At 40.2% G+C, this 23,350-nt stretch overlaps 1 long non-coding RNA gene across 1 annotated transcript in view; it reads left to right on the forward strand.

The window, feature by feature from the left end:
* Nucleotides 1–3,425: 3,425 nt before the first annotated feature.
* Nucleotides 3,426–23,350, forward strand: part of LOC132537504 (uncharacterized) — a 42,638-nt gene continuing 22,713 nt past the window's right edge. The window contains exons 1-3 of the long non-coding RNA XR_009548963.1: nt 3,426–3,492; nt 4,551–4,642; nt 4,938–4,989. This is a non-coding gene — a long non-coding RNA (uncharacterized LOC132537504). The remainder of the gene's footprint in view (nt 3,493–4,550; nt 4,643–4,937; nt 4,990–23,350) is intronic.

The raw sequence follows: 23,350 nt of genomic DNA on the forward strand, positions 1-23,350 counted from the left end.
TAATTGCTTCCCCGCTGAACATGGGCACTGACAGGTGGATCCAGGTTGATCCATACTTCCAGTGGATGATTTCTAATGATATACAGCTTTTAGGACTTTATCACAGTTGGAACAGAAGCAGAAGCAATTCCTGTGGGGAATGTGACTGGCCTTCTTGGTTCTTTTTTGGGTAGAGGTTCAGTGGATTTTCATGCTGGCTCTCATCCTGATTAGGCTCCTTGTTTTGGCAAAGGAGGACACTCACTCCACCCTCTACTTGACTCACTGCCAGCACACACCCCACCTTCCTTTAATAGGAACAATGAATTATCCAAATCCCAAGCTTTTGCCTGATAATAAAACTTCAAACTGCAGCTGTTTGTTTTTTAAATTTAATGTACTTATTTATAAAATGGAAACATTGACAGGACCATTAGATAAGAGGGGTACAATTCCCACCACCAGAGCTCCATACCTCATCCCTCCTCTGATAGCTTTTCTATTCTTTATCCCTCTGGGAGTGTGGACCCAGGGTCATTATGGGGTGCAGAAGGTAGAAGGTCTGACTTCTGTAATTGCTTCCCCGCTGAACATGGGCATTGACAGGTCGATCCATACCCCCAAGCTGTCTCTCTCTTTCCCTAGTGGGGCAGAGCTCTGAGGAATTGGGACTCCAAGACACATTGGTGGGGTCATCTGTCCAGGGAAGTTTGGTTGGCATCATGCTAGCGTCTGCAACCTGGTGGCTGAAAAAGAGTTAACATGTAAAGCCATACAAATTGTTGATTAATCATGAACCTAAATGCTGGAATATTGCAGGTAAAGATTTGGGGTCTCTGGTTTGGAAATAGCTAGTAGGTATATTTTAGGTATATTCCAAAGGGCCCATGACTTAGTTTTTGCCTAAGCCTGAAATCTGATATGCAGGTGGACCCAGGTTATTGTCTGGGGAGATGATGTCATAGCTGGAAAAAGGGCTAAAAAGCTGGATCAGGGAAGAGAGTAGCTCCCAAATATGGGAAAGTTGTTTTAAGTATTGGTGACTGTAAACATTGATTTGATCTGGGGCCCATTTTCAGCATAGGAGCCTATGTAACCTCTATATCCCTGTAGGTCTGAACTTGCATTCTGTGGTCATCAGTAAGAACATTCTGAGTTGCACCAATTTCAGGACCCATCTTCTTCAGGTGGTAGAGTATGTTATCTAACCTCCCTTCGGAGGATGGAACAGTCTCTACCGTTGTTGATCTGTGTTGACGGCAAGGTCCTATGGGGACCCCCAAAGGGGTCCCTTATGTTGTTCTTGATGGAGATGACCAGTGATAATGGAGACAGGTATCTATTCACGGTCTTGGCTCATCGTGTTTGTGTGGGAATTCCAGGGAAGCTTTGTTTAACCAGAAGCTTTTTTTTTTTTTTTTTTAAGATTTTTTAAGTTAATATTTATTTATTTATTTATTCCCTTTTGTTGCCCTTGTTATTTTATTGTTGTAGCTATTATTGTGGTTGTTACTGATGTCGTCGTTGTTGGACAGGACAGAGAGAAATGGAGAGAGGAGGGGAAGACAGAGAGGAGGAGAGAAAGACAGACACCTGCAGACCTGCTTCACCGCCTGTGAAGCAACTCCCCCACAGGTGGGGAGCTGGGGGCTTGAACCGGGATCCTTATACCGGTCCTTGTGCTTTGCACCATGTGCACTTAACCCACTACTGCCTGACTCCCCAGAAGCTTATTTTTAAGAAAAAATATTCGCGGAGGATTACTTGAATAATGAGATATTCATCTTTCCTCTTTCTACTCTTAAATGTTGTCCTTGGGTCACAGGAGACCACCAGATAGCTGCAGACTCGATGCATTGCCTTGGTCTCTTCAAAGAATTCATTTTGGTAAGTTAAACTTTGGCCCATGTCACTAATATATATCGAATGATAGTCCCTAGAATACTGCCGTTGGTTCAGTATTGAAAGTGGAATGTTCCAACCTGCTACATCAGGTAGAAAGAAAATCCAGTAGTATTACCACCTGTGTGTCATTCAGGAATCTGTTTTTTTACTTCTTAGATATAAGGAAACTAGGGGCCAGGTGGTAGCACATCTGGTTCAGCACTCACATTCCAGTCAAGGACCTGGATTCAAGCCCCTGGTTCCCACCTGCAAGGGGAAAGCTTCACAAGTGGTTAGTCAGGCAGGGCTGCAAGAGTCTCTGTCACTCCCTCTCTATCTCCCCCTCCCCTCTCAATTTCTCTGTCTTTATATAATAATTAATTATTATTAATTAAAAAGAAACAAAGAAACTTGTCATTGTGTATTATCCTGGGAATATGCTGTAAAATTTGTCTTTTCTACCTAACATATCTTATTCCTCTTCTTACTTTTTTTTTGCCTATTTTATCTTTCTTTTAGTCCAATTTCCTCATTAATACAACTTTAATCATACTGTGTGGCTATCTGTAATTATACATGTCTCTCTTAAGTTTTATTAGTGATTTAATATTGATTTACAAAATTACTTGTCAGCAGGGTTATAATTCCATACCATTCCCATCACCAGAGTTCTAAATCCCTCCACTGCAAGCTGTCACATTTCTCCTAAGGTTGCAGACATGCATGAACTATCATCTCTACAACTCTGTCTCCAGTGGTTGACAGAGGGATCCATTAGAGGTCTAGGCCCATCCCATTTGTGTGGGAATCTAAGAATTCCCCAACTAGGGCCCCAGATGATACGATAGTGTGATATTGACCAAAAGGTCCATTATTAAGTGAACCTGTCTCTTGCCCTTATCCAACTTTTGTATCCTTTCTTTACCTGATGACAGACTTTCTTCCAGTTGTTTAAGTGTTGAGTGTCATTTGTTGAACCCAACCAGAATTAGTTTTTTTCTTTCTTCTGGGATCTGTCTTCTTTGTGCCTTTCTGTTAGATTGTTGGTCTAAGTCTAATCAATTAGAGAATTTATGATGCCTTCTTTAGGCACTTCAGTTAGGATTCCATGTTTATTAAATCTAAGTGAAATCATCAAGGACTGTTGAGCACTTTTACTTTGTGTTATATAAGTGTCCCTTACATATGGATACATGTACACCTGTACCCAATACTCTAAACCCCACTCTATATCTAGTATCTGTAATTTTGTTAGATGATCTAGCGTGGACATAGGTAGTCCCATGTGTTAGGGAAGATCTCACCAGATTTGAGGAGTTGACATCTCAGGCTCCGTATCTCTGGCCACAGTCCAAAATAAGAATTCAGTAGCAGCACAATGTAGGAGGGCAGCAGTGTGGCTGCAGATGTCTCAGTTGTAGTTGATGGCTTTGGTAAGGTCTACTATTGTAGATATTTGTTGTTTGGGGGAGATCATTTCTGTTCCTTGTTACTCCATGGCCATACCTCCTGGATGTCCACTTGTACTAATTTGAATTTGTACAGACCATCTCCTATGAAGATCAGCATGGCATGTGGAAAATTCCAGAAGAAAGAGCAAAGGGGAGGTACTTTCCTTAGAGCACAAAGGTCAGCATCTGTTTGCTACTCAGCTCTGCAAAACTCTTCTCTCAGTGGTTGAATGTAATACACTTAGACCACAAGATTCAGCTTTCTTAGGAAATCACGGGGAAGTTCCAGAAATGTAAGTCTGGATTCAATGACCATAAATCTAGTCATGTTGGGGGGATGATGATGTCACAACCAAATCCAAACACACCCTCTGTGAAGAGTCTATAGTCTGTCTGCTGCACATTAGGGCACCCGACAGCTGTTCAGAATACCTCTCTTTACCTTCCAAGTGGCAGAGATCCCAGAATGCCTTGCATTTTACTTCAGTGTGTGTTTGTGGGTCTCTTGATTAATTACTTTTTTCCCCCTTTTTGTCCAGAGCACAGCTTTTCTCAGGCATATAGTATTGCTGGGGGGGGGGGGGTTTGAAGTTGAGACCTTTTGCATGCAAATGCCCTGTGCTTCTGTGCTGCTCTGCTATTTTCCCCTGGTCCCAGTTGTCTTTTTCTTTTTTCCTAACAAAGAGCTAGGTGGGCCCATGGGCTCTGCACCATACTTTTGCAGAGATGGAGTTTCTTTACTTTTATGGTGGTGAGGAATGGACCCAGAGTCCTTACATTTGTGGGGTACTGCTACTGAGTATCCTTCTCCAAGGTGAGGATTTTTTTTTTCATTCTTTATTTTAGAGCGGGAGAGGAAAGGAGAGACACACAGCACCATTCCATCATTCAGTGAGCTCCCCTTGAGTTCATGATAATTCCATGTGGTACTGGTGCTCAACCCCAAGGCCTTGGTAAGATACAAGTGTGTGTTCTGCTAGATGGGTTATAGGTTTTTCAGTAGGTTTTAATAGATTATTGTTCTTAAGACACTTGCATTTTATGATTTTTAAACAAGATACATTCAAACCTCTGAATCCTTGTCAGACTGAGCTCACAGTTTATGGTCATAGCTAGGAACATTCTAGGCTGCACTTATCTCAGGACCAGTCTTCCTGAATGGCAGAACAGGATGATCCAGCTTCCCTTTGGAGAGTGGAGCAGTTCTTACCATTAAACTAATTTTTTTTTTTTCAGATTGAGATGGGGAAAGATAGTACAGCACCAAATCTTCCTTCAGTGCAGTGGGATCTGGGCTTGGATCTGAGTCCATACATATGACAATGCAAGTAGTTATTTTTTCTTCTTTTTTTAAAAAATTTCTTTGTGGGGATTAATGTTTTATATTTGACAGTAAATACATTAGTTTGTACCTAACATTTCTCAGTTTTCCACATAATAATATAACCCCCACTAGGTCCTCTGTCATCCTTTTTGGGCCTGTACTCTCCTCCCCACCCACCCCAGAGTCTTTTACTTTGCTATAATACATCAACTCCAGTTCAGGTTCTAACAAGGAGGTATTTTTTATGTTACTATAAGTCTACAAAAGCAAAATGGCTTCTATACTTTTTTTCCCTCCAGGTTTGCTGGGCTAGCTTCACGGGTGGAAGAGAGGATCCAGGGACTCATGGAGGTGTGGTAATACAATTCTTTATTGATGCGGGGCCCCAGAGTGGGGCATGATCACAGTGGGTTAGGCCTCATGGCGCCAAACCACAATGGCCGCCTCCTGCTCTGCATGCCAGCCCCCCTTCTCCAGGTTGGGACGCAGGAGAGAAAAGAGAGCAAAACCAGGAACAGAAGTGGGTTTCATGGGATAATAACCAGAAATGGCAAGTTGGAAATGGAAATGGCTAGGAAAGGGGGTGGAGAGAGGCAAAAGGCATGCTGGGAAGGTGGAAGTGTCCTTAGCAACTGCTGTGATGGTTTTAACTGGCGGGAATTAGCAATACCCTGAGGGGATAATGTGGAGGGGATCTTTCAGGCAAAACAATGATTATGTAAATAGACCATAGTGTCAGCAATGGAGGATGGTGCAGGGGGGCTGCCCGACACAGGGTTATTTCTGGGGCCATCGGTGCCTGTGTTATGAATCCACTACTCCTGGAGGCCATTTTTCCCATTTTTGTTGCCTTTATTGTTATTGCAGTTGCTGTTGTTGAATAGGTTAGAGAGAAATTGAGAGGAGGGGAAGACAGGAGGAGAGAAAGATAGACACTTGCAGACCCACCTCACTACCTGCAAAGCGACCCCTTGCAGGTGGGGAGCCGGGGGTGGGGCTCAAATTGGGATCCTTATGCCTGTCCTTGCACTTGGTGCCATGTGTGCTTAACCTGCTGCACTACTGCCTGGCCCCCTCATTTCTTTAATTGCCAAAGAGAGACAGAGAGGGAGACAGAGGGAGGGAGAGAGGGGGAGAGAGAGAGAGAATGCTTTGTCATGTAGGAGGCTTTGAATTTGAGCTCTGTCACTATACAGGAGCACCAGGGTTGCTTCATGGATGGTAGAATGATGCTTGGTGTCTCTCCCTCTCTCCTCAAAATAAAGAATAAAAGAATCAACCTAGGGAGGCCACTCATAGTAGTAATGAACGTGTGCCAAGGCCCTGGTTTTATTTTCAGACACACACAATAAAAGGAGGGGGAAAATTTGGACTAGTGAGATACACAGTAGCAACAGTAATAGCACTAAAGACTTGTATGTGAGAGGTTCCTGGTTTACTCTGTGATACTACAGTTATCCATAGCTGTGCAGTGCTATGATAAAAATAAGACTAGCAAAATGTTACCTTCTCTTGTTGAGTAGAATTCCATTATGTAGCTATACTATCTTCTATCTTATATCCACTCATTTCTTTATCTACTCACTCATCACTGGGCACTGGGAATGATTCCATATCTTGGCTACTGTAAATAACACTGCAATAACATTGGAGCACACATAGCCTTTGGAATCATTGTTTATTGGAAGATTATAAGAGTGGAATTTCTGGGTCATATAGTAAGTCTATTGTTAGCATCTGGAGAAACCTTCATGATGATTTCCGAAGAGGCTGGACTAGTTTATATTCCTACAAACAGTAAGTTCCTATTTTTTCCACATCCTTTCTGATTCTTGCTATTTCTGGTCTTTGTGATATATGCATGTCTCACAGGTAGGAGGTGATATTTCATTGTAGTTTACACTTTTTTCCTGGTAATAAGGATGACGTCTCATTTATCTGTTGACCATCTGTATGACTTCTCCCATTTAGCAGGACATCTGCATTTTATAAAATGTTTCTTCCACTATGCAGTTTAAGTCTGAGTATTTATTCATTTATTTAAAATATTTATTTATTTATTCCTTTTTGTTGCCCTTGTTTTTTTGTTGTTGTAGTAGTAGTTATTGTGTTGATGTCATTGTTGTTGAATAGGACAGAGAGAAATAGAGAGGGGAAGACAGAGGGGAAGAGAAAGATAGACACCTGCAGACCTGCTTCAATGCTTGTGAAACAATTCCCCTGCAGGTGGGGAGCCGGGGGCTCAAACCGGGATCCTTATGCCAGTCCTTATGCTTTATGCCATGTGCACTTGACTGGCTGCGCTACCACCCAACTCCCATGACTATTTATTTTTACTTTTTTTTCACTTGCTGTTGGATTCTAGTCCTCAAAGACATCACGTAAGTCAATATTGTGAAGTATTTTGCTCCTGTTTTCTTTTATGTATTTTATGAGTTCAAGTCTTACATCCAAGTCTTTAATCCATTTTGAATTAATGTTCATTATGGTGTGAGGCAATGATGCAGTTTCATTCTTCATGTGGCTGTCCAGTTTTTCCAGCACCATTTATTGAAGATTCTTTCCTTTCTCTACTGTATGATGGTCTTGGCTTGACCAGTCAACCCAAACTTAGGGTTGCTATAAAAATGCAAAAAGGAATCCCTTATGTGTATGCTTTTATTTAAAGATTTCCTGAGGAAAAAAAAAACCTTAAGATCAAGTAGTGGGAACATTTCTCAGGGCTTGATAACATTACTGAAGGAATCCCACCAATCTCCAAGTATAAGGTGTAATCTTTTTTTTTTTAAATTTTTTAATTTATTTTATTTATTCCCTTTTGTTGCCCTTGTTTTTTTTATTGTTGTAGTTATTATTGTTGTTGTCGTTGTTGGATAGGACAGAGAGAAATGGAGAGAGGAGGGGAAGACAGAGAGGAGGAGAGAAAGATAGACACCTGCAGACCTGCTTCACCGCCTGTGAAGCGACTCCCCTGCAGGTGGGGAGCCGGGTTCGAACCAGGATCCTTATGCCGGTCCTTGTGCTTTGCGCCACCTGCGCTTAACCCGAAGGTGTAATCTTAACATGCTTGTTGCCATCTTGGTAGTATACTGCCTAATATGTTGCAATGTCAAAACGATTTAGCTTCATATGGTGAAAGGAATCTAGAATTTGGAGTCAGACTGGTATGAATCAATCCTAACAAGAACAGGTTAATTTCAGGTAGTTTCTTAATCTCTCAGCCCTATGCCCTCATTTGTACAGCTTTTATAACAATCCCTAACTGGTAAGACTATGGTGCACAAAACAGCTGTTAATTGTCATCATCCACTTCTCCATGGATGTTCAAAATACCTCTGCCTGTGAGGGAGGTATCGGACAAGATCATTTCTGTTTTATCATGGTTCAGGAGGAAAAGACACCAAGTCACACAAAAGGGCTATGCTCCCCACAGAGATGGAAGTTTACTGCTTCATTTAGGTCGTGTGTGTGTGTGTGTGTGTGTGTGTGTGTGTGTGTGTGTGTCACATGAGTACCTGCCCTGACTGGCTGTGAGACTCCCAGAGACTGATGTCTGACACCTGACATTACAGTAACTTCTTCAAGGAAGAAACTTCTTCAAGGAAGTTCATCTACGCCGATGACATCTGCTGTGCAACTCAGGCATCCAAGTTCGACATCCTCGAGGAAACACTCACGAAAGACATGTCTCTGATATCTGATTACTGTAAAAAATGGCGACTAATCCCTAGCACTGCAAAAATGGTATCATCTGTTTTCCATCTACACCATGCCTTGGCCTCGCGTGAGCTTAATGTGCAGCTTGGCGATACGAGAATCCGGCACGAAGCCCAGCCAGTCTATCTTGGTGTTACTCTCGATCGCACCCTGTCATTTCACGAACATCTCATAAAAACTGCAGCAAAGGTGGGCGCGAGGAATAACATCATTGCAAGACTGGCCAGCTCCTCATGGGGTGCGAGCGCTTCCACACTACGATCATCATCTCTGGCATTATGCTATTCCACTGCAGAATACTGTGCCCCAGTATGGTTCCGTAGCCCCCACTTAATTTGGGAATCGTCCACTTGGTTGATTCCCAAATTATATTCCTCCATGAGGATAATTTCTGGAACCATCTGTTCCACCCCGGTTCCATGGCTGCCAGTTCTTAGCAACATCGCCCCGCCAGATATTCGTTGGGATGCGGCATCATCTAAGTTCATTTCCCACGTCTACGCTCGACTGGACCTGCCAATATATGCGGATATCTTCGCCCACCCTGTCCAACGCTTGACGTCTCGTTACCCAATCTGGTCCCCTACGCCTACAGTGAACTTCTCTGTTCCAGACTCTTGGAAACAGAGTTGGCAGTCAGCTGAGGTAAAGAACAAACACCTCATCACAGACCCCTGCAAGCGTCAACCCGGCTTTGACCTAGCACATTATGATTGGGCCCTCCTCAATCGCTATCGAACAGGCCATGGCCGGTGCGCCGCTATGTTCCATCGCTGGGGAGCCAGAGACGACCTGCCCCTGCGGCTACAGACAGACTATGACCCACATAGTCAATGACTGCCACCTCTCCAGATTCAAAGGAGGTCTCGAAACTTTACATCAGGCTCAACCTGATGCTGTTGACTGGCTACGGAAGAAGGGCAAATGCTAGAAGAAGAAGAACAACAAAAATCAAAGAATAATATGAAAGGCATGGTTTTTAGTGGGCTAAAGCTGGAGAATGATCAGAGATAACTGAATTCATTTTTTTATTGGGGGATTAATGGTTGACAGGAAATACAATTGTTGGTACATGTTTAAAATGTATAAAATTTTTCAGTTCTCTGCAAAACGCTCTCACCCCCAACTTAGGTCCTTCTCCACCATCTTGCACGAGGGCCTGAAACCCCCTCCCTGACCCAGAGTTCTTTACTTCAGTGCAATACACCAAACCCAGTCCAAGTTCTGCTTTGCGGTTTTCCTTTCTGTTCTTACTTCCCAACTTCTGTCTTGAATTCAGTTTTCACTGGGTATATATGGATGTTCTATGGGTGAACTAATATTGCTTAATAGAAACTTTATTCTTTTAAATAATCTTTAAGATGGTGGTACTGTCATATTCAAGGCTGTCACATAATTTGTATTTGGTTAAAAGTGATGTCAAATTAGACTTGAGTCTTTAAATGTATTTTTTTTCTTTGTCATTAATTTCTTTTTTTCAGATTTTATTTATTAATGAGAAAGGTAGGAGGAGAGAAAGAACCAGACATCTGGTACATGTGCTGCCTGGGATTGAACTCAGGACTTCATGCTTGAGAGTCCGATGTTTTATCTGCTGTACCACCTCCCGGACCACTCTTTGTTATTAATTTCTTTAAAAATTTTTAATTGGAGAAATTTCTCTGCTTAGGCAAAATTATCTGAAATTGTCATTAAGTTACTTAAAGCATTGGGGGCTGGGCGGTAGTGCAGCACATTAAGCTCACATGACACAAAGAGCAAGGACCAGCATAAGGATCCTGGTTCAAGCCCTGGCTCCCCACCTGAAGGGGGATCGCTTCACAAGCAGTGAAGCAGGTCGGCAGGTGTCTATCTTTCTCTCCCCCTCTCTGTCTTCCCCTCCTCTTTCTATTTCTCTCTGTCCTATCCACCAACAACAACAGTAATAACAATAACAACAAGGGCAACAAAATTGGGGAAAATGATCTCCTAGAGCATTGGATTCATAGTGCAGTCACTGAGCCCCAGCCATAACCCTGGAGGCAAAAAAAAGTTACTTAAAGCATTCAATCAATTTGGAAATGGACCAAAATTTTATATACAATTACAGGCATCACAATGGAATTATATAATGTATGTTATTGTTATTGTAGAATTATAATAAAATATTATGTCCTCAAATCTTCATTAGTTTAAATTAAAGCAACATCTGGATTCTATAGTATTTTTTTAAATTTTATATTAGTAATTCAATATTGATTTATAAAATTACATGTTAACAGGGGTATAATTCCACACCACTCCCACCACCAGAGTTCTAAATCCCAAGTCCCTCCATTGCAAACCACCATGGTTGCAGATATGGGTTAACGGTCATCTCTACAACTATCTACATTTGTACATATTTGCCCCATTTTTCTTCCAGGTTCAGTGCTGCTTTCCCCTCCAAGCCACACGTCACCTTATTACTACATCCAAATACTTCTCTCCTTTTCATCCCCTCTCTCTGGGACCTGATAGAGCTGGAATTCAGAGCCCTCTTATCTTCTTCCTCCTATATTTCTCCCCCCACTGGGAGTATGGATCAAAGTTGTTTTGCGGATACGGAAGGTGGGAGTTCTGGCTTCTGTAATTGCTTTTCTACTGGAATTGGGCATTGGTATGTCGATCTATACCCCCAGCCTAGTTCTGTCTTTCCCTAGTGAGGTAGAGTACTGGAGAGGTAAGGTTCCAGGACACATTAGTGAGGTCATCTGCCCAGAGAAGTCAGGGTGGAATCATGTTCACGTCAGCAACTTGGTTTATGGAAGGTGGTAGGACATAAACTGAGACAAAATAGTTAATGAACAGGAACCAAAAAGTAGGAACTGGGCAGATGAAATTGGGGATTTTAGGGTGAATAAGAGCTCAGCTTAGGCATGTTTCTAGGGGGCCCATGACTATGGTAGTTTTTACTTGAGTTTGATAGCTAGGATGAAGTTGGATAAAAACCATTGTCTGAGAAAATGGTATCAGAGCAGAAAAAAGGACTAGAGAGTTGGATTAGGGCAGAGAGTAGCTCCTGTTCTTGAAAAAATTCTGTGGATAGAATTAACTATTTACCTCCATCCACCTGATCCAGGGCCTGTGTAACCTCTAAGGCTCTATTGGTCTTAGCTGGCAGCCAGGACCAGTCTTCTTGACTGGCAGGGCAAGATACCCCAGCCTCCCTTCAGAGATTGAGGTAGTCCCTACCATAGCTGTTGTATGGTGAGGGCAAGGTCCTGAGAGGGTTCACAAGAGGGCTTGTGATGATGTTCCTGATAGAAGTGCCCAGTGGTGGTATAGAGAGGGATTCATTAGAAGTCTAGGCCTATCACATTTGTATAGAAATCCAAGGATTCCTTGACTAGGGCCCCCAGTGGTGTGAGGTATTGTGATATTGACCAAAAGGGCCCTTATTAAGTGAGCCTGTCTCTTAACTTTATCCAACTTGTGTAGTCCTCTCTTTATCTTATGACCTTAGACTTTCTCCCAGTTGCTTAAGCATTTATTCCACCCAACCAGAATTAATTTTTTAGGCTCTGTCTTCTTTGTGCCTTTCTGTTAGATTGCTAAACTAATTTGGTCTATGTCTAATTGATTAGAGAACTTATGGTGCTTTCTTTAGGCACGGCAACTAGGACTCCAGGTTTATTAGATCTGAGTCTAATCACCAAGGACAATTGAATACTATTACTTTGTGTTATATAATTACTCCTAGCTTATGGCTACATGTACACCTGTACCCAATACTCTATATGCTACCCCATACCTAGTATCTGTAACTTTGTTAGATGTTGTGCCATCTAATGTGGATGTAGGTAGTCCTATGTGTTAGGAAAGATCTCACCAGGTTTGAAGAATTGTGAGGTTGACATCTTAAGCTCCATAGCTCTGGTTGTAGTCCACCATAACAATTCAGTAGCAGCATAATGTGGGATGGCAGCACTAGTATCAATTTGGTTGAAGTCACCATAGTTGATATGGCAGTAAAGAATCAGAGAGAAGAAATATTGAGAAGTATTGGCATAGTCCTAGCGGTTCCAGGACTAGGAGAAATAAGGATTCTCCAAAGAGAATGCAAGGGGTTTCTTACAGTCTTAGAAAGAGCTTAGAATAGGAATAATCAATTGTTATTAAATCAGGTTGCTTGAGGGTTTGTTTTTTTATGCTAATCCAATGATTAGAATCTATAGTAGTATACTGTATCTTACTTTGCATTGTGACATTTAGTGGTATATGAACATCTTTGTATTTTAGATACTGACAGGGCCAAATGGTCTTGATATGTCTGGCCTAAAGTTGTAGTTGACTTAGATGTTTAAAAAACTATATATGGAAATATATTTTTAGAGCTCTTTGAACAGATTAAGCCCAGTTTTAGAGTTTGATCATCTTACAAATTTTAGGTATTGTTTGCTTAGGGTAAAGTAAATGTTTGTACTTAGAGGTATGGGCTAGGCAGTTTGAGATCTTTAAGTATTATATTTGTTTCCTCTCTGACATGTCACTGAAAGTCTGTGCCTGCAATCCATACCCCTCAATAACTACTATAGTTTTCCACTGTGTAAAATCTTTGTTCTCTACTTTGCTTTGTGGTTACCATAAATATAGTAACTAGCATTGTGTGTCTAGAAAAGCCTTTTAATTTTTTTATTGGATAGAGACAACCAGAAATCAAGAGGGAAGGGAGTAATAGTGAGGGAGAGTGACAGAGAGACACCTGCAGCACTGCTTCACCACTTGAAAAGCTTTTCCCCTGCCAGTAGGGACTAGGGGCTCAAACCTGGGTCCTTGTGCATTATAACATGTGTGCCCAACCAAGTGCACCACCACCCAGTCCCTTGAAAAGCCTTTTTTAAGTTGATCTTGATTAACAAACATTTGATAAAACTGTTTTGTCCTTTAATTCCCTCCCCTATTTGCTTATTCTTTCCTATTTTTAATGTGTTCTTAGTTCTAGTCTACTGCTATTCACCCTACTTGGGATGTGTATTCCTTTGCTTCCTCCTTTCTTATGGGACTTGGCTCAGTAGTTCTTGTAAGATGGGGTTGACTGTGGCAGATTCCTTTAGTTTTTGAGTATTTGATAAAACCTTTATTTCTCCCTTATATTTGAAGAATAATTTTGCAAGATACAAGGTTCATGGCTGGAATTCCCTCTCCTTTAGAACTTTGAATATGTCATTTTATTCTCTCCTTGTCTCTAGGGTTTTTGAAGAGAAATCTGATGAAAGTCTTACAGCTTTGCCTTTGTAGGTAACTTCTTTCCTTTCCCTAGCAGCCAGCATCCTCCCCCCCCCCTTGTTATTAAGTTTTGACAGTTTTACAGTAATGTGCCTTGGTCTTTTTGTATTTGCTCATTCTGCCTCTTGAGTGAGAATGTTCTGAGGGTTTTCTAAGTAGGGGAAGTTCTCAGCCAAAATTGCTCTGAAAATGGATTCTGGTCCTTTAGTGTTGTCCTTCTCCTCAGATATACCTATCACTCCTATATTCAATCTTTTAATGGAGTCTGCAATTTCACAGAGAGTTGCTTCAGTCTTTTTGAACCATTCCTCTCCCTCATCTTGGAATTGAATGAATAGGCTAGCCATATGTTCTAGATTGGAAATTATTTCTTCTGAAAGTGTGAGTTTATTTTATACGTCTTCTAACTAGACATGGATTGCAGTTAGAGTGTCTTTTACTCCCTGGGGTTCTGTTTGAAATTTTTCTTTCATGCTTCCTAACTGCTTAGTGAGTTCTGACCAAAGTTCTGCTTTAAAGCTTTTAAGATTCTTAGCAAATTGTTATGAGTTCCTCTCCTGTGTGTTTTAATTCCAAAGTAAAATGCTCTTTCAATTCTTCCTTAGATTCTTGGAGAATCCTCATAATCTAAGAGTCTCTCTACATTTGTAATTCCTTGGATTTCCTCTTGTTGAATTTCTGTCTGGCTGATATGACATGATCGGCTGTTTAATTCTGTTTCTCTGCTTGCGCACTTATTGTGCTGATTATTGCTGGCCAGCAGGTGGTGTTTTTGTGATCTCTAGGCTTCTCTTGTTGGTATGATTGGTGGCAGTGGGTGGGATGGGGTGGTTGCTTTGGGCTATCTTGTGGTCACAAAATGCTTTGGTTCTTGTTATGTCTTTGCCTTAAATTTAGAAGGCTAACCCCACCCCCAGTCAAAGATTGAGAGGTTTAAAGCCTCTCTTTTCTTCCAGAACTAGGAATAACCTTCACTGTTTGTTAAGCTTAAAGCAAAATGGATAAAATGGCACAGCTCAGCACCATGCCACCTGGAGATCTGATTTGATTGTGCTGTTCTTCAACCTGTGCCCCTTTTTGCCCCAACCACACATGAGCACCCACCTGAGGCTGCAGATCTTTCAGCTGTAGATTATGACTTCAGTTGGGTCTCTTGTATTTATTTGTTGTTTTGAGGGGAGAGACTATTTCACCCCAGTTATACATACCATGGCCATCCCTCTTACTCTGTTTCTTGATCCTACAGTATTTCTTAGGTTCTTTCCTCACACTCTTCAATGCTTTAGGGATTATAAAAACAATTACAATGATAAGCAGCCCATGTTCAGTGGGGAAGCAATTACAGAAGCCAGACCTTCCACCTTCTGCACCCCATAATGTTCCTTGGGTCCATACTCCCAGAGGGATAAAGAATAGGAAAGCTATCAGGGGAGCGGATGGGATGTGGCATTCTGGTGGTGGGAATTGTGTGGAGTTGTACACTTCTTATCCTATAGTTTTTGTCAGTATTTCCTTTATATAAATAAAAATTAAAAAAAAAGAGAAATCAGAGGAGGGGAAGATGGGTGGGGGGAGACAATGTTAGACACCTGCAGACCTGCTTCACCGCTTGTGAAGTGATCCCCCTGCAGGTGGAGAGTCCGGGGTTTCAACAGGGATCCTTATATGGGTCCTTGTGCTTTTGCGCCATGTGCACTTAACCCAGTGTGCTACCACCCGATCCTGGGAAAAACAAATTTAATAATTAAATACATATAGGGGCCTGGTGATGGTACACCTGGTTGAGCAGTCATGTTACAATGTGCAAGGACCTGGGTTTGAGCCCTTGGTTCCCACCTGCAGGGGGAAAGCTTTGCAAGTGGTGAAGCAGTGTTGCAGGCGTCTTTCTCCCTATTACTCAATTCCCTCTCAACTTTGGCTGTCTCTATCCAATAAATAAAGATAATAAAAATATTTTTAAAATAATTACATACATATAGGAGCTCAAAGGCTTAAGATGCAAGAGTGAAATGGGTCACTGAGGCTGTCAGTGGAGTAGGACCTGCAGCTTCAAAAGGGAGACAAGTAATTTACATAAAAGACAGAAAGCTTGGGTACAATATACTTACTTTTTTTTTTTTTAACCAGAGTTTGATCAGCTCTAGCTTTTGATAGTGTGGGGGATTGAATCTGGGACTTTGGAGCCTCAGACATGGCAGTCTGTTTGCATAACCATTATGCTAACTTACCCCCACCTGCAATATACTTATCTTGTCATTCATGTAGATCTTTCAGATTACATAATCATCAAATAAAACAAAGGAAATGAAATAACCACCTGGGGGCCAGGCAGTGGTGCACCTGGTTAAGTGCACACATTACAGTGCCTAAGGAGTGAGATTCAAGCCCCTGATCCCAACCGGGGGGGGGGGGGGGGGGGTAGAGGCTGCAGGTATATCTCTCTTTCCCTCTGTTTCTCCCCTTCTCAGTTTCTCTGTCTCTATCCAATAATAAAAATTAAAGATTTCTAAAAAATAATAAAAATAAAATGACCACCTGGAACAGTGGATTTGTTATGTAAACATTAAGGCCTAGTGATAACTTTGGAGGGGGGAGTTATCACTGATAAGAGCTGTTTTTTTTTTTTTTTTAAAGATTTTATTTATTTATTAATGAGAAAGATAGGAGGAGAAAGAACCAGACATCACTCTGACACATGTGCTGCCAGGGATCAAACTCAGGACCTCATGCTTGAGAGTCCAAAGCTTTATCACTGCGCTACTTCCCGGACCATGATAATAGCTGTTTTTATCTATCTAAAATTTTAAATTGAGAAGGATTAATGGTTTACAGTTAATACAGTTGGGTACATATATAAAATTTGAAATGATTTTTATGTAGAGTAAAGCTATTAGATAGTCTTCCATGTTCATTCCATAAAAATGTTTAAACATTAACTTATGATGATTGTCATTTATTAGAAATAAATTCCTTTGGTCTAAGAAGCTGATTACCGTATCATAGAATCATTGCAGAGTAGAACTGTAGAGGATTTTTCCTTTTACATCGATTATGTTGATTTTATGGTATACTTTTCTTTTTAGTGGGAAAGCCAAACTTTACTTTGTTGCTTCTAAATTGTCAATCAGGTTAGTTCTTTTCACTGGCATTGTTTTTTGTTATCATTGGCGCTTAACTGCTCTGGGCCAGCTTTTTTTTTCAAATAGAAAAGAGGAAGATACCACAGCATGGAAGTTTGCCCCAGTGCCTTGGGGGAAGGGATGGAGATGGGTGGGAGGACAAACCTGGGTTCTATACCTGGCAAAGGAAAGCTTTCTCTGGCGTCCTCACAGTCATTGTTTTGAATCACAATCAATCGGGATCTTTTTTATGAGTTTGTAGGAGTTTTATCTGGCTTGTTAAATTGTAGACTTCACAAGAATAATTTTATTGCTAGTTTGGAATAATGAAGGCTCCAATAAATAAAGGATCACTAATGTCTTTTTCTCAGGCTGTTTCAGGTTAGGCTATGCTTAACAGAATTCTGTTTACTTTGTTTTTAGTGTTTAAAAACCTAAGCAGGTCATCACTTGGAAGATTTTTCAATTGCTTTCAGCTTTTCTTTCCAGAGTTCTTCTACTCTGCTATTTTCATTTCTATCATGATATTCACTTGTACATTTCTTCAAAGATTTCAAAGCATTAAAAATAAAAAGATATTTGGATGAAGTGCAAGTGTTCAAATACATAGAATTTGAATATATTTTCACAAACTATTGTGACAATTAAAATTTTCATTTATGTGCATCAAAATTTATTTCATCTAAACTAGATGCTAACTTATATACTAAAAGTGAAATGTAAATTACACACTAAGATTGGGCTTTCCACATTTTAAATCTAATTATCTGAATAAGTATAAAAGTCTAATATTTTACTGTTAACTGGAGACATTGTTTTTATTTAAATAAACTATGTACAGTTCTTGCACTTAGTGCTCACTACTTAGTTGCCCATTTGACAAATAAGTTACCTTTCATAATAATTACATTTAGTCTCATATGTACAGATTTAAGAATAAAGTGAGAGTCTGGCTATGGAGTTAGGAGCCTTTTCAGATCTTGCTCCTGTCTCTCTGTCCTATCAAATAAAAATTTTTTTAAAAAGAAAAAAAAAGGAGCAGTGGCATGGGTAACCCTGGTGATAATAAAATAAAATAATAAACTTTATCAGTGTGGGTGTACTATAGACTCCATCATTTTCCATTGATCTACTTTTATTTGTATTTCTATATATATTTCTATATTTGTATTTCTATATTTGTAGTTTTTTACAGCTCTACTGCTATATGTAATGATATTTTCAAATCAGGTTGTGTAAGTCCCTCAACAGTTCTTAGTTTTCAAGGTGATCTGCTTTACCATCAAATTTTAGAATAGAACAATGATTCTACCAATCTTGGTGGCTATTTATTTATTTATTTATTTTTAGTTTTGGCAGAGACAGAAATTGAGAGGGGGAAACAGACAGACAGACACACACACACACACAGAGAGAGAGAGAGAGAGAGAGAGAGAGAGAGAGAGAGAGAGAGAAAGGTTCTTGTAGCCCTATTTCACTGCTTACAAAACTTTGCCCCTGCAGGTGGGGATGGAGACTTGAACCTTATTCATTGTGCATGGTAATGTGTGTGCTCTTCTGTGTACACCACTGCCTGGACCCCTGGCTCTAATTTGAATTTCACTGTTCTTATAAGTCTATCAATTTTACTTTCTATATTTTAAAATTGTAAGTTCAAATACATTTCTTTTTTTAAATTTTTAAAAAATATTTATTTATGGGAGTCGGGCTGTAGCGCAGCGGGTTAAGCGCAGGTGGCGCAAAACACAAGGACTGGCATAAGGATCCCGGTTCGAACCCCGGCTCCCCACCTGCAGGGGAGTCGCTTCACAAGCGGTGAAGCAGGTCTGCAGGTGTCTAGCTTTCTCTCCTCCTCTCTGTCTTCCTCTCCTCTCTCCATTTCTCTCTGTCCTAGCCAACAACGACAACAACAATAATAATTACAACAATAAAACAACAAGGGCAACCATTTGCGCCTAACCCGTTGTGCCACCGCCCGACTCCCTCAAATACATTTCCTTATTTATTTATTCCTTTTTGTTGCCCTTGTTGTTCTATTGTTGTAGTTGTTATTGTTGCCGTTGTTGTTGGATAGGACAGAGAGAAATGGAGAGAGGAGGGGAAGACAGAGAGGAGAGAAAGATAGATACCTGCAGACCTGCTTCACCGCCTGTGAAGCGACTCCCCTGCAGGTGGGGAGCCGGGGGCTCGAACCGGAATCCTTCCACCGGTCCTTGCCCTTTGCTCCATGTGCGCTACCCCCGACTCCCTCAGATACATTTATCTCCTGTTGATGAATTGATTTTCTTTCTGTTTATGCTTGGAAATATTATTTGCTCTGATTTGTTTCCTTGCTGGTGGTTTTACTTTAAACCCATTTTATTGATATGCATGTATATTTGTTTGTCAGTATGTATTTCTTGATGTATCACTTGCAGGAAGAGTATAGTTAGGCCTCGTTTTCATACTTTATTTCAGTTTTATTAGTGATTTATGCTTTTTTTTTTTTTTACAAAATTATAAGATTTCAAGGGTGTAGTTTCAAACTATACATGATGTGTATAAGTCATTGCACCTACCATTAAAGTCCTCTGCTTTCCACTCTGATAACCACTATAGTCCTCCCAAGATCTGAGAGACAGCTTGGCAACTACTTTTCTAAAATCCTGCTTTTTACTCTTTCCATTAGCCATCTATATTCCACATAAGAGTGAACTCATCTAGTAGTTGTCCTTCATTTCTTTTTTTTTCTTCTTCCATTTTTATTTGTGATTTAATATTGATTTACTTAATTATGAGATAATGGGCATAATTTCACACTTTTCCCACCACCAGAGTTCTTCCCTCCATTGGAAACTGCAATTAATTCACATTAGGCCACAGATACAGGCTGACTATTATTTTTTTAACTATGTATTTTTGTCCATTTTTTTCCTATGGTCCTGCCTTCTCTTCCTTTCTCTTCTTTGCTTTGATTTTTCTTTACCAGAGTACTGCTCAATTCTGGCTTATAGTGGTGGTACAGGGGATTGAACCTGGAACTTTGAAGCCTCAGGCGTAAGAGTCTCTTTGCATAACCATTATACTATCTCCACCGCCCCTTATCTTCCTTTCTAAATCATACCTATTGCTATTTCCAAAAGGTTTTTTTTTTTTTTTTTTTTTTTAACCTCTTCTCTCTCTAGGTCTTGATGGAATTGGAGTTCAGAGCCCTCTGATCATCTTCCCTTAACATTTACTACTCTGGGAGTATGGACCAAAATTCTTTATGGTGTGCAGAAGGTGGAAGGTCTGGCTTCTGTAATTGCTTCTGTGCTAGACATGGACATTGGCAGGTCAATCCATACCCGCAACTTGTTTCTATCATTCCCTAGTTGAGTAGGATTCTGGAGAGGTGAGTTCCAGGACACATTGGTGAGGTATTCTGCCCAGGGAGTTCAGGATGGAATCATAGTAGCATCTGCAACTATGATTTCAGCAAGTCGGTGACTGAAAGGTGGTAAGATACAAAGCAGGACAAAATGTTTAATAAACAAGAACCAAAAAGTAGGGACAGAGCAGATGAGAATAGGAGATCTTAAGGTGGATAGAAGCTAGGAAGTCTGTTTTAGGTATGTTTCTGGGGGGGGGGGGCATGACTTCAGTAATTTTTGTTTGAGCTTGGTAACTAACTTGCAGGTGGACTAAAAATATTATCTGGGAAGTTGGTTTCAGAGTTGAGAATAGGACTAGAAAGCTGGACTTAGGGCAGAGAGTAGCTCCCAAATTTGAAGTGTGTAATATCAATTTGACTCAGGCCCATATATATTCACATTAAGCACAGGAGCTTGTGTAACCTCTGAGTCCCTGTCAGGCTGAGCTCACAGTCCATAATAACAGCTGGGAACATTCTAGGCTGCACCCATTTCAGGACCGGTCTTCCACTTGTGGCAGGGTAGGCTGACTCAGCCTCCCTTGAGAGAGTGGGACAGTCCCTTATCATTGCTACTTTACAGCAAGGTCCTGGAAAGGACCGCATGAAGGCTTATCATGATGTTCCTGATGGAAGCAGCCAGTGGTGGTGGAGAGAGGGGTCTATTATAAGGTTTATCCCACCTGCAATGTTAACCTTCAGGCTCAGGCAAAAATTAGTAGTCATGGGCCCCTTGGAATATACCTAAAATAGATTTCCTAGCTTCTTCCAACATGAAGACCCCAAACCTCATCTGTTCTATTCTTACCTTTAGGTTCCTGATTATTAAACATTTTTTCCTGCTTTCTATCTTCTTAAAAAATTAAAATTTATTTATAAAACAAAAAATATTGACAAAATCCTAGGGTAAGGGGGATAAAATTCAACACATTTCCCACCACCAGAGTTCTGTATCCCATCCCCTCCTCTGAAAGCTTTCCTAGTCTTTATCTCTCTCTGGCAACATGGACCCAGGATCGTTATGGGGTCCATGTTGGGAGGTCTGGCTTCTGTTCTGAACATTGCTTCTCTGCTGAACGTGGGCAATGTCAGGTCTATCCATACTCCCAGCCTGTCTCTCTCTTTCCTTAGTGGGCAGAGCTCTGGGAAAATGGGGCTCTAGGACACATTGGTATGGTGGTATAGTAGTATGGAATATTATTTTAGGTAATAAATTGACAGGCCTAAAATTAAGCTATTCACATATGTCCATGAATATTTACCCAAAGTTCAGCCCCACAAGAGAAACAATTACCAGCAGAGGTATAAGTTACTCACATGGCTGTAGAGGAGTCTTAGAGTTTACCAGCTAGCTGAGTCACATGTGTTTAGTTCCCAGGAGAGGATGCCATGATGAGTCTGAGTAGGAGAAGAAGCAGGACAGAAGGGCCAGACTTCTGGCTGGCTGTGTTTAAGTCCATTCAATCCACCTACAATCCATTGTGCGTTTGCGCAGATTGTAGTATGCTCTCAGATGTGAGGTGATATTTCATTATGATTTTAATTTGCATTTATCTAATTATAAGTAATGGGGACATTTTTGATATATCTGAATGTCTTAAAATATTTATTTCTTGGATAGAGACAGAAAGTAAAAGAAAGGAGGCTGTAGAAAGGGGAAGGAAAAGAGACACCTGCAGCCCTGCTTCACCACTCAGAGCTTTTCCCCTGCAGGTGGGGACTGGGTATTGAAACTGGGTCTTTGCCCATTGTATCATGTTCACTCACCTGGGTACCACCACCACGCTGGCCCTGCATGTCTTTTGTAAGGAACTGTCTATTCAGATTTTTTTTTTTTTGCCCAGATTTTTATTAGGTAACTTGCTATTTTTGTTGTTGATCTGGATGATTTCTTTATACATTTTTGATAACAAACCCTTATCAGATGTGTCTTCTACCAATTGCAAGATTCTTTTTTATCCTTGTGGAAGTTTCTTTCAATGTGTAATTTTTTTTCCCCAACACAGTACTATTCTTTCTTTATTTTCCATTACTCATGACGTTAAGTCTCCAAATATTTTTTTATATTTTTAATTAGTGATTTAATAACACTTTATAAAGTTACAAGATTACAGGGGTATAGTTCCACATTACACCCACCACCAAAGTTCTGTGACACTCTACCTCACCCTACCTGATTCCCAGAATTCTCAATCTTAGAGAATGTTTGTAGCTATTTTTGTTTGTGAGTTCATGTACTTCAATTCCCTAGATTTCACATATGAGTGAAATCATCTGTAGTTGTATTTTACTTCCTTATTTCACTAAGTATGATCACCTCTAGTTCTGTCCATTTTGTCCTGAAGGATACAATATCATCATTTTGTTGACTATATGACCCGTAACATCTTCATTCAGTCATCTGTTGATGGGCATCTAGGGGCATCTTATGGTTTTAGCACTTACACTCCTTGATAATTGTGAATAAACCAGCTACCAATATTTTACTGAATTGATAGTTTCTAATAGTTTTTTTTTTTTGGTAGAGTCTATAGGATTTTCTGTGGATATTATGTCATCTATGAATTGTGATGAGGTGACTTCTTCTCCAACTTGAATGCCTATAATATAGGCATTCTTACCTGATTATAATGGCATGTTCTCTAGGACTATGTTGAAAAGTAGTGGTAGGTATGGGAATCTTCACTTAGTTTTGGATTTTAGGGTAAAAACTTTGTTTTTCACCAGTGAGTGTAACTGGGTTTATCATATATGGTCTTAGTGATGGTGAGGACTGTACCTTCTATTTCCAACTTTTTAAGGGTCTTTATCATAAATGGGTACTGAATCTTAATGAATATTTTTTTAGCTCCTATTGCTATAATCATGTGTTTTTGTTGTTGTTGATGATGGTATATTACATTGATTTGTGTTTATTGAACCATGTCTATATCAGGATGAATCATGCTAGGCCTTGCTTCTTTATCTAATCTGTTGAGTTGAGGGTATTTACACAATTTGTACTTCATGCCACTAATAATACAGACAGACCCATATTACTTGTTTCCTGTTTGTTCAATTTCTTCTTTAACTTTTTAGATTTAATGCCCATTTTAATTTTATTTCCTTTGTTGAATTATAGCTATATTATGATTTTTGTTTATTTAGTGCTTTAAATTTTACAAATATAAACTTCACATATTAAAGGCCACTTTCAAGTTACACTATTTCATTGATAGTATACAATTTTGTAACATTT

The sequence above is a fragment of the Erinaceus europaeus genome, chromosome 3, assembly GCF_950295315.1.
Source record: "Erinaceus europaeus chromosome 3, mEriEur2.1, whole genome shotgun sequence".
NCBI lineage: Eukaryota > Metazoa > Chordata > Mammalia > Eulipotyphla > Erinaceidae > Erinaceus > Erinaceus europaeus.